Source organism: Lytechinus variegatus, chromosome 9 (assembly GCF_018143015.1).
Source record: "Lytechinus variegatus isolate NC3 chromosome 9, Lvar_3.0, whole genome shotgun sequence".
Classification (NCBI taxonomy): Eukaryota; Metazoa; Echinodermata; class Echinoidea; order Temnopleuroida; family Toxopneustidae; genus Lytechinus; species Lytechinus variegatus.
In genome coordinates, this window is record NC_054748.1 from 24779604 (window position 1) to 24792266 (window position 12663).

General features: G+C 37.7%; 1 protein-coding gene across 11 annotated transcripts in view; it reads left to right on the forward strand.

Moving 5' to 3' along the window:
• Window positions 1-880: 880 nt before the first annotated feature.
• Window positions 881-12663, forward strand: part of LOC121421511 (protein kinase C and casein kinase substrate in neurons protein 1-like) — a 56220-nt gene continuing 44437 nt past the window's right edge. For 10 of the 11 annotated variants that reach the window (XM_041616249.1, XM_041616243.1, XM_041616247.1 and 7 more), the window contains exon 1: window positions 881-1030. The gene's annotated coding sequence lies outside the window, so the exon portion shown is untranslated. Of the gene's footprint in view, window positions 1031-5913; window positions 6138-12663 lie in introns of those variants that run through there. The other variant, XM_041616245.1, reaches the window with a different exon arrangement.

The following is a 12663-nucleotide window of genomic DNA, read 5'->3' on the forward strand; positions in this document are numbered from 1 at the left end:
GTTTTTTGTCTGGTACGAAATCTTTATTTGTTTATTTGTGATTGAAGACCTGTTTTTAAATTTTTTTTTTGCTTGTCAAATTTTTGGGCGGACGTTTTTGCCCCCCCCCCTGTGGAAAATCCTAGGTACGCCACTGTCAAGCCGCACCCCCTTCTATACAGAAGTGATATGTTTACACTGCCCGACTGTTCGATTCTACCGATATTCTTCTTTCTTCTGTGGGCCCTTTGTAATTTTTCGATTGCCCCTTCCCCTTTTACTTCATCAAAATTTTGTAAAAAGTAAGATATTCCTGCGCCATCTCTGCATGTTCAGCAAGTTCATGTTTCAGTTGCTTTAAACTATTATTGCAAAATAGCTGTTATAACAACTTTCATGAAAGGGATGTTAAGTAAGAAAGTTATGAAATTTCGAAGCTTCGCCATTTTTTCCCACAAAACAATTTATGCAAAATAAAGGGATTTGATGACAACATATAGTACCTATACCCCGGGTCCTGTGCCAACGAGTATTTAGAATATACGTTAATATTCCTTCTTTATCAAACATGCTCAGGCAGTGGTGACTACTTTGCCATGAGCTGCCGAATGGGGGGGGGGGCTGGACTTCGGCCCCCACTATACTTTTTGTTATTGAAAAACGAAAATGAATTAAAAGGGAGGAAATCACGGGAAGTCATGACTTACAACGTGAAAAAACCCCTAAAATTATGTGATTTTATGGAATCTATGCACGTTCGCAATCCTCCTTCGGATTTGTTCTGCTTCATGCAGCTTCTAGGCCTCATTTTCCCTGATTTATTTAGACATAAAATCAGAGCGCAGAGCGCATCGAATGAATGGCTAAAACTGTGGCTTGTTAATCGCCCCGAAAAGGCGATTTCTCGCCGCGTAACGAAATAATAACGGGCTTCCGCTATCGTATTAATTTCGGTGGCTCAGCTGATCTCCAGCGGCTAAATTCTTGCTACTTGTCAACGCTTCCGGTTCCAGATTGTCAAAAGTTAATGGGAGTGATATTATCTAATTCGGTAAGTCATTTGATACTCTGTGACAGTTCAAAATCAACGAAATAATCCATAAAATTTGATTTATAAAAATGGCAGTTTGATGTCGTTGCTGTGCGAGTGCGCAGTGGCAATATGGAGCCAAGCGTAGCGTGTGTGTGAACTGAGCTGAATGGGAGGAGGAACGCCTCCGATCCAATTCAGTACTCGGTGACTGCACTCTCTCTATGTGTGACTGTCTGTGTCAGACTGAGCTGTGTGATCAATGAGAGTTTGACCAACATTTTGTACAATGTTGAGTAAATGATGTGTGGTGAATTTGTTAGCAGAGTTGAGTCAGGTTGCAGGCGATGTGATGATTTGAATTAATCGGAAGACTTTATTTGAAATTTTAATTCTCTTAAAATTCTATTCTAGTCAAACTACATAGGGGTAGTATTCAAATTGTTATGTCAAATTGCAATATTTTATACTTTGTCATTGATTGACATTGATCTTCACTTCATGACTTCATGATTAACCATTTCAAAATTTATACCCAGTTGTTGTGTGTCTGGACAGGTCGTGTGTCCGGACGATTTAAGAAAGTCATTTGGAAAAATTTATAAGTGAAGTTTTATCAGTTTTAATACAAAATGTCAGGAATTAGTATAGAGAACAAAATATCAGATGATTACAACTATTGAATGCGTATTTTTAGTGTAATCAAAGACAAAAAAGAAGGCTTCCAAAATATTGTCCGGACACCTGACCCCCCATCCTACTAGGTTTGAAAATCAAAGTAAAAAATAGGTCTAAAATTTGTTGTCTGAAGTAGTTTATATTTTTTTTCTTTTGACAATTACCGATACAAACTCAAAGTTCTGGGGGTGGGGGACTTGAATTTGGTTAAAATGCGATGTCATTGGAATTTCCCTAAAAAATATGTAGCTATTGATTGCATTTTTGCACTGGTCTTGTTGGGACTAAAGAGGGAGGAGGGAGAGAAATTCATATATATATATATATTACATAGGCTATGTAGATTCGAATCAGTGATAGGTCAATACGCCATCACGTGACCATAGCAGCGAGGATCGCATTTGTTATATTCTAGGTTTTGACGTCATCTCAGGGAATATACCGCGTAGTATTTTCAATTGCGGCGTTATATCCACTAAGGTGACGTCACTCGCTGCATACAAGTTGCGCAACAAGGTAGTTGATGTACGCGCTAGTGTTAACGCGTTGATTGCATGAAGAACGCGCTAAATGTATTTAAAAAAAACTATTATGACGTAGATGGATCAGAGCTGTAGCGAGAATTTCGGGTTTGAGCCAGATGATGAATGCATATAACAGATATTGCCTGGTCTATCGTTTTAATAAATAACATTTCAACTCCCCTCCGAAGCTATATTTTTCCCTCGGGATAATATTTTCCCTCAGCGCTGCGCGCTTCGGGCAAAATATATTCCCTTGGGAAAAATATAACTCCGTCGGGGAGAGGAAATGTTATATTCAAACTCTAGGTAGGCAGTATCTGTATAATATTTTTCTTTTTTTTTGGGGGGGGGGATATGAAGAAGAGCAGGAGGAGGATAAGATGGCTACAATACATAATTTCTATATTTCTGAAGATCTTTCATTGAAAAACATTCTTGGATCAATTGTACCTAGCCAGGAGGCTCCTGGAGATTAATGTCATATACCTGACGTGCGGGATGCCATTGCTCTACACGCACTGAGGAATTTTGCAACAATACTGTTGCTCTAAAATACTTGTTTTCTTTAGGGTTTTGAGCCCAAACCTACGCAAATTGGCTACAATATTGGTTTGCAACTTTTGGCCAGAAATATTTTTTTTTTAGTACAATTACGCTTTAATGAAAGTATTAATAGTAGAGGAGCGTTTACTCACAGTCTGTTATTGTCGCCATCTTGCCGTCTTTGTTATCGTAGCCTAGCTACAATGACACACATATAGAGGGGGACAATATCATGAGAAGTGCCAACTTCGATAAAAAAATACTTGCACATCGGCTGATAAATATCAAGCATCATAAAATACTTGCATTGGCTGATAAATATCATGAATTGTTTGATTCATGATATTTATCATCAGCATCCTCCTCCTCCTCCTCATCACCATCATCATCCTCCTCATCATCATCATCATCATCATCATCACCATCATCATCATCATCATCACCATCATCATCATCATCATCATCATCATCATCACCATCATCATCATCATCATCACCATCATCATCATCATCATCACCATCATCATCATCCTCCTCATCATCATCATCATCACCATCATCATCATCACCATCATCACCATCATCTTCAGCATCATCCTCCTCATCATCATCATCATCCTCATCATCATCATCATCATCATCACCATCATCATCATCATCATCATCATTGCTTTCATCATCATTGCTTTCATCATCATAATTGCTTTCATCCTATACAGTTGGAATCTGATTGAATCGGTTTAGTCTCTGGTTAGTCTTTTTCACATGTTTGTATAATGTAATGTCCTTTTCAAATTTCATTTTTTTCATCAAATCCAGGGTGTTCTAGCATGTACCACAAAAACAAACATGTACATAATACTGTACAGTATGGTAAATTACCAATTCCTCTACTGCCAACTTGTCCAGTCACCACATGTTCTACTGTCATTTAGTCTAATGCTATTCCGTCCAACATTTCGTCTATTAACCATTTGGTCCAATCATCACATCGACTAATCACCATTTGGTCTATGACCATTTTGTCTCATAACCAGTTGGTCTAATGTCCATTTCATTCATTCTGCACAATTAACCCTAAGTTCAATTAGACCAAATGGTATATGGACTAAATGGCTGGGCTTATTGGACCAACTGGTTATTAGACAAAATTGCATCAGGACTAAATCAAAGTAGACCATGTGGTGAGTGGACAAACTGATGGTAGACCAAATGAACTATCCTGTAGACTATTTTTTTCTCTAAAATGGTATTGTCTAAATGGCTATTGACCAACTAGTTATTAGACGAAATGGCATTGGGATTAAAATCAAAGTAGACCATGTGGTGAGTAGACGAACTGATGGTAGACCAAATGATCGTAGACGAGTTGGCAATTGGACGAATTGGCATTAGATAAATTGGAAATACAGTACACTGTGTATAGTACTTGTACACATGTACATCAAAATATTGATAGTGTCCATGTACAGTACGTATTGGTATGCCATGCAGAGCACAAATGATCAATCTAATTTATCAGTGTACCGGGTACATGCAGCTCAGTGACACTGTACATGTACATGTAAATAGAGCTTTGTGCAGATTTTATTTTCTGTGCCATTTTGCTAATCTGGTTTGTGGATTTACCCCATGGTGTCGTCCCAATCAATCATCTTTAATAGACTTGGCACTCTATAAAAGTATCTATCACCCTAATGGATTAATCTCATTTATTTTATGATTGATGATCCAATCAACCAGACTTAACTGTTATCCTTCAGGCTTACATGTACTGTATACAAGGTAAAAATTACACGATGGAGCATTCTGGCAGTAGGCTACTGAGTTCATACTGTAGGAATTCTGTACTCGATGGTGTAAAACTGTGTTGTGAGGATCCTGCATACTTTTTTTTGTTCAATGTATACAAATAATACACCAAAAATGTAGGCCTACTGGCACAGTGTATGAAGGAGCTGTCTGGCACTACTAGTACATGGTACTACATGTACATGTGTATTGTTTGTGTACAGCGCATGGAGTGTCTCTTGACTGTATTATTTATTGTTTGATTTAAATAATTAAAGGCTTTTTAATATACGATTTATACCAGTTTAACGTTATGGATGATGCAATAGCTGACCCTGTTTAAAAATACTAAGAAAATATATCAAGATTTTATGTGAACATGACCTAACACTGGAATAGTGGCTGCTGAGTACTGTAGTGTACAGTGCACATACCATAGTTCATGTACATGTATACTGTTTACATTGGGCTCACTGTGTCTACCTATGCATAATTTTTACTTACAAGGCATGATTGATTTTGATTGATTTTAGGCTTATTCTGATCATAAGACATAAAGCGAAGAATCTGCTTTATTGTCGATACAAAATTTCTATGATAAAGTGTACTACTGGCTGCATGCACTACATGTACACATGTACAAGGGTGGATCCCCCCCCAAAAAAAGGTTTTTCACCCAAAATTTATGATATTTCGTCCCCAAAAAAAATTTGACAAGCAAAACAAAATTTCAAAGGGGGGGGGGGAGGGGGCACTCACTTCTGTTTTAATGGCATTATTACATTACAAATTTTTATTTTGCTTTTCAAGAGGGGGGAGAGGCACGGGCTGGCTGTGCCCCTCCCCCCCTGGATCTGCCAGCGCACATGCAAGTGGATTGTACATGTACGTACATGTACAAGTGTATGTACATTTAATAGTGTACTGTATGTACATGTAGGCCAAAAAGTACTGCAGGTCTGGCCATAGTCATAGAGATGTTTGCATGCAGTGGAGCATAAAACCACACTTATTAATGCACACACCCCTTCTGAACAGCACACCTTAAATTTGCTGAAAGTAACAAAATACCCAATACTTCCCCTCGCCTGTTTGCTCATTCATAATTATCAGAATTTTTCATGGTGATTCAGTTAGTATGAATTTCGGAAATCCATAGATCCCGTAAAATGCACAAAAGATTGTATGGGGAATGGAATGTAATTCTTCAGAGGTTTCAATGAACGTCCGCATAGCTTGGACCCGGTCACCGTGAAAACTGATCTAATATTGGAATATAATAAAAGTTCAGTCAAAATTCAGTCAACATAGGGATGAAATGGACAATATTCAGTGAAGTAAAACATTGTACATTTATCTACCACCAGAAAATAAGGAACTGAGTAGTAGTAGGTAGTGTATGAAGAGGTGTATGTGTGGTGCAGTGTGTCTGTCTGAATAGTATAGAGTACAGTATGTACATGTAGATCATGTATGTTATAGAGACTGGTTGGTAAATTATCAAAACTTGGGTTTGCATACAATTTTTGCTGTGATTCATGTTCGTGATAATTATTAGAGCACCAAATTTTGTTGGATTCATGCTATTGAGGGTGAGTATTCATTTTTATATCATGACTGTCGTGTAGATGCACATGTACCTGTATGTACAGGTACTGCACATGTATGTATTTTACATACTGTATGTACATGTACATGTAGGGCCTACTGTACTTCCCATGTACTCAATATCTTTTTTCAATTCATGTCACAAGGACACAGGAAAGATCCTTTTTCATGTTTGGGTGCTACTCTAAAAACATGTAGTGTACATGATCTTGTGCACTATGATGCACCCTGAAAGTTCGTTGCACTATTTGAATAAGACCCTGGTCACATCTAGTCTGCAGGCACAGACCTTCGGTTTTCACAATTCACAATAATAATGCAGAGTCTGAGGGAGTGAGACTATGTATGTACATGTAGATTGACTATTTGTACATACTTTGTATGTCCTGTGGCTGCCTTTCTTCCTACCTCCTTGTACCAAAGAGATAGACATGGTGTAATTACTTGTAGATAATGTGTCAAATTTGAGTCTGTGTGTACAGACTATTTTTACATTCATGGTCATTTTCGAAATGGTTAGAACCAGGCATATAATACATGTACATTTAGTTCAATGGGGATTATTACATGTATGTACATGTACATGTATTCATGAGGTCATATCTTGGGGGCCCTATGGACCGATTCCCACCAAATTTGGGTTGTGGGGGTTTTTCATCACGTTCTACCAAAATGTGGTATCAAAAACGCTGACATGCAAAAAGGGAAAATCAGTGACACATGACACTATTATGAAACATATTGTAAGGCCTATACACTGTACATGTAGGGCCTACAGTGAGTGTACATACATGTATATGCCTGCTCTCTATGCCACGCAACAAGTATCGATAATGTGTCAAGATTGTGCGAGTGCGAGTTTACAGCAGGGCCATGCATTTAAACTGCCTTTTTTTGTCAAATTCACTTCAAATGATCTTGATCAGAATAGTCCTGACCAGGCAATAAAAATTGAAATATAGGTCTGCCGCACTATTTTGTATGACAGCAGCGATGAATTACCGTAGTCAGGATTGTGTCGTGGTAAAAGTTTCCAAAATTTGACGTTCAATTACTGTACATCATTTGCACTTACATTTAGTATGCGGGGAAACTGACTGTAGGGTGAAAGGTAAATGCTAGTTTTGGTAACGAAATGAGTTTGTACAGAATCCAATGAAATGACCACCAAAGTGTCTACATAAGTAAAACGCATGTGCCAAAGGATTCTGGAAGAAATTGTGTAATTGCTGAGAAATCAGCAAATAAGCACAGGTCGGGCCAGACGCTCTAAAGCAATAATTATACATTGTCCCACGTGCGCTTACATGTATCTGTGTTGGGGATCTTCAGTGTGAACATTTTTCAGCGTAGATTTCAAGATTCACAAAGTTCAGTTAATGTAACTGTACCAGATCTAGATCCTCTATGATATACTGACAATTAAGCCTTGTTTTACAGACTTTCTCATGAAATCAGTGTTTACTGCAACTACTGGAATTTCTCTTTAACACTAATCTTTATCCTGTTCATGATCAAGTGCACCTAATTGTGTACAATTCTTTCGTGTCCACCATCTACATGTAGGCCTACATTCAATGTATATGTGTATATCTATAGCCGTAGACGGAGAGGACTAAATGTATACAGAAGAGTCCTAATAGCAACACTTGGTGAGTAGGACCATGGTTCTCCAGACTATTTTGGTCCTCGACCTTTCAGAATAACATGTCATATCCACACCCAAGATGACATTGTGTCCAAAGCTTTTTCTACAGTATACATATGTACACTGTACAGTCATCATCATATGCCAGACTGTCTGTGGTTAGTCTGCAGGCACAGACCCTGATTGAAAATTTGATCAACAAGTGTGTCTCCATGCACAGACTAGCGCATACAAAACTTGCTGTTTCAATTCAGTCTTCAGTACATGTACACAAGGCACGAGCAGGCTGCAATTCAGACCCTTAAACTCGAGTGAAGGGTTTGCACAGCAGACTAGTCTGTGGTAGGCCTGCCTACATATAAACACAACTTCCCTTTTTCTCTGGCTGATGAAAAGGCATGCTCTCTGGGGGAAAGCCCCTTCTCAGTAGTAAACAACACTAGGAACTACGTCATGAAGCTGGGTTGAGTCTACTCCATTCCATTGACACTGTTCCCACACACAGTATAATATTCAAACTCATGCACAGTAGGCATACGCTGATTGATGCACATTTCATGTAATGTAATTACTGTATCTTGGTCGATGCAACGGTTCCATGTCATTTGCTCCACCGACAATTGCTCCGCTGTTTCCAACACTACATGTACATGTATACCAACTTTAAAGATAAATACCAGTTGTTGTAACAATCTCAAAATGAGTTTGAACGGAATCCAATAAAATTACCACCCAAGTATTTGTTTTATAAATTGAAAAAAAAGTGCCAAATGGCTCTGGAAGAAAATGCATAATTGCTGAGAAATGAGCAAAATAAACACATAGTTCCATCAAATGTTGGGTATTTTTCCAAGTTATATTTACATTGTCCCACATATGCTTTTCTGTGTAAGTGATCATCAGAATATTCAGTTTTGAGATACGTAAAGATTTCATGATTTCACAATACATAAATGTATACTGTAGGAGCTGTTATTTTCGCGGGGTTTTATTTTCGCGGATTTCGCGAATTGCCGATTGGCCGCGAATTTAACAACACGCGAAAATATTGACACATTTCTTAGTCAGTGCCAATGCCCCCAACAGCAAAGCTTTGCTATTGAAAACATCCTGCAAAGTGAGAAATAGAGAGATGCACCTCTATATGTACAAAAAATAGGCTTAGAAAGTACAGTTAGTGATTCAAAAAGTTTGCTAGAATTTCACTTTTTTTTAATTTCTCAAACAAAATCAGGGCTTAAACTATTTTCTAACATTATTTTATCAATATTCATACACTCACTGTAATATTAAAATGTATTTTCCATGAAACAATTTGATTTTTTTGTCATCTGATTGACTCTATACACACGTATTGGTAGCTATTTGCATACTCCTTAATATTCATAAGTCACATGACCAGAATCTTGAAGGTGAACATTCTGTTCACAAAATTCCACAATTTTGCACTTTTTACCAACTTTTTGAAAAATGAATCGAACCAAACGCAAATTCCAAAGATTGCTTAACCCTACAGATCCTGTGGCATGATGAATTTTTAGATCTAAAGGTAAAAAAATTGAAATTTAAGCCACTTTTTCCACAATTTGTAACTGTTTTTACAGGGACATATTTATGTACAAAAGACATATTAGCATGGTGACTTTGAGGAGTGTAGATTTGCACATGATTTGCACTAGTTTTGCTTCTTTGAAATGCTGTGGAAATGTATTGTACATCTTCTGATCGCGAATTTAACAACCCGCGAAAATGTTGGGACCCCCGCGATTCGCGAAAAATTCTGTACGCGAAAATAACAGCTTTTACAGTATTATGTACCAGATCTAGATATGATATTTGGGGACAAGTAGCCTTGATTTAAAAGACTTTCTCAAGAAATAATTGCTTGCTGCAACTACTTTCTCTAAAGGACAAGTCCACCCCAACAAAAACTTGATTTGAATAAAAAGAGAAAAATTCAACAAGCACAACACTGAATATTTCATCAAAATCGTATGTAAAGTTATGACATTTTAAAGTTTCGCTTAAAACAGTTGTATGCACATCTCGGTCGGTATGCAAATGAGGGAACTGATGACATCACTCACTATTTCTTTTGTATTTTATTATATGAAATATGAAATATTTTGATTTTCTCGTCATTGTCATATGAAATGAAGTTTCATTCCTCCCTGAACATGTGGAATTCCATTATTTTAACATTTTGTGCTTCAGGCAAGGAGGTCCTAATCATCGAATTCGTAAAAATTGAAATATTGTGGAATTCAAACAATAAAAACAAAAGAAATAGTGAGTGAGTGACATCATCGACTCTCTCATTTGGATGTAACTGGCTCGTTCAATTTAACTATTTTGTTTAAAATAAGCGAAACTTTGAAATGTCATAACTTATTTTACATCCGATTTTGATGAAATTTTCAGCATTGTGCTAGTCTGATTTTTCTCTATTGATTCAAATCAACATTTTTCTGAGGTGGACTTGACCTTTAACAATGGATAACACTCCTATCCTACATGTACAGTAAACCCAACCCTAAACCTATTAAAACCCTATTGCAACCCTAACCCTACATGTACATAGATGAAATAAAGCCCTGAGCAATTGTCTCCGGATCAGATGTTGTGTCACCAATGCAATATTGATCAGTGCTGCGCATAAATTTCATGGTTTTACTTCCAATTCGTCTAATTGCCAACTCGTCTACTATCATTTGGTCTACCATCAGTTCTTCCACTATCCACATGGTCTAAAATTTTGCCAATTCGTCCACTCACCATTTCGTCTAATGACCAGTTGGTCCAATAGCCATTTAGTCCATGTACCATGTGGTCTAATTGGACTGTTTAGTGTTAATTGTGCAAAATGAATGAAAACGAAACGGATATCAGACCAACTGGTTATGAGACGAAATGGTCGTGGACGAATGGTGATTAGATGAAGTGATGACTGGACCAAATGGTTATTGGACCAAATGGTTGGACCAAATGGTTATTGGAACAAATGGTTGTTTTTGAATAGACGAAATGTTGATGGAGGGAATGGCATTAGACTATTTAATTGGTAGACCATGTGGTGAGTGGATGAGTTGGCAATAGACGAATCGGCAATGTACATACATTGTATTTGCACTGTAGTACCTATATGTACTTGTATAGATTATGGGGCACAGATTGTTTCTCCATTGTACCTGTACCTGCCCCCTCAAATTACAAAGGGATCTATTGTAATCTCTTGCTATTCATTTCTATAGCATACATGTAGCTTGACATTTTTGGTAGGGACTTTCTTCCTCCAGGGTAGGGACAAGTAAAGGGCCTACACATATACCGTACATGGGGAAAGTCCATTGTGTACTTCAATGTGAACATTGTACGCTTTCCTTCATGGTGAATGGTGGTGTTTGTAAGCTTGTCAAGCCTCTTTAGATGAATAATGAGCATTGTATGTGAGTGTGAATACTTGGGGTGAGATTGAGAATGATTTTAAAGGACAAGTCCACCCCAACAAAAACTAGATTTGAATAAAAAGAGAAAAATCCAACAAGCGCAACACTGAAAATTTGATCAAAATCGGATGTAAAATAAGAAAGTTATGACATTTTACGCTTCCCTTAATTTCCAAAAACAGCTATATGCACATCCTGGAAATGAGGGGACTGATGATGTCACGCACTCACTATTTCTTTTGTACATGTATTTTGTTATATGAAATATGATTTATTCTGATTTTCTCCCCCTTGTCATGTGAAATCGAGTTTTGTTCCTTCCTGAACATGTGGAATTAACATTGTTTATTTGGTTCTGATAAGTTGGTCCTAAATGTCAAATTAGTGAAAATTGAAATATTGTATAATTCCAACAATAAAAAACAAAAGAAATAGTGAGTGATGGTCACCATCGACTCTCTCATTTGCTTATTACTGATTTGCGCATATAACTGTTTTGCAAAAAATAAGCCAAACCTTAAAATGTCATAACTTTCTTATTTTACATCCGATTTTGATGAAATTTTCAGCATTATGCTAGTTTGATTTTTCTCTAAAGATTCAAATCAACATTTTTATGGGGTGGACTTGACCGTTGATAGATCAAAGCATGATCAAAGCAGCCCCAGTATGTCTATGTTGCACAACGTTCGACCAAGGTTTTAGGCTAGTACATGTATGTGGAGTGGAGTGTAGTCTACAAGCACAGACTCATATTTGATACTTTAACCAATAAACAGGATTAATAGAGTAAAAACTAGATGCCAAAGGCTCCTTGTCTGTGTGGTAGTAGTCTGCAGGCACAGACCCTGATTGGAACTTTGATCAACAAGTGTGCCTCCATGCAAAGACTAGCACATGTATACAGAACTTGCTGTTCCAGGCATGAGTATGCTGCACATTCAGACCCTTATCTCGAGCGAAGGGTTTGCTCAACAGACTGGTGTGGTAGAGCCAGCCACAGTACATAGTACAATCTACATGTAGTCTCACTACTTCAGACCCTGCCACCTGCACCAAATGCACTGTAAATGCTGTTATTTTCGCGGAATTGTTCGCGCTTGGCGGCTTCAAAACATATTCGCGGGTTTTTTAATTCGCGCTGCACACTCCATAATCACAAAGTCACTTCCTTCTTGCCCATCTGTGAATGGTTTTAATTAAAATTTTCAGCAACGAAATGGTATTTTCTGATCATAATTCTAGCTCTATAGGGCAGCATAATTCAGCATTGTTTTGATCTAATCATGAGCTTTTTTGACATTTAGCGCAACTTTTCTTTGGGGAGCGGACATCGGGGAAGGCAAAACGGAGGCGCTGCTAGGGCTGCTAGCTGCTCGCCTGGTATGCATGGCCGAGCACCGGGTAAGGACCGGG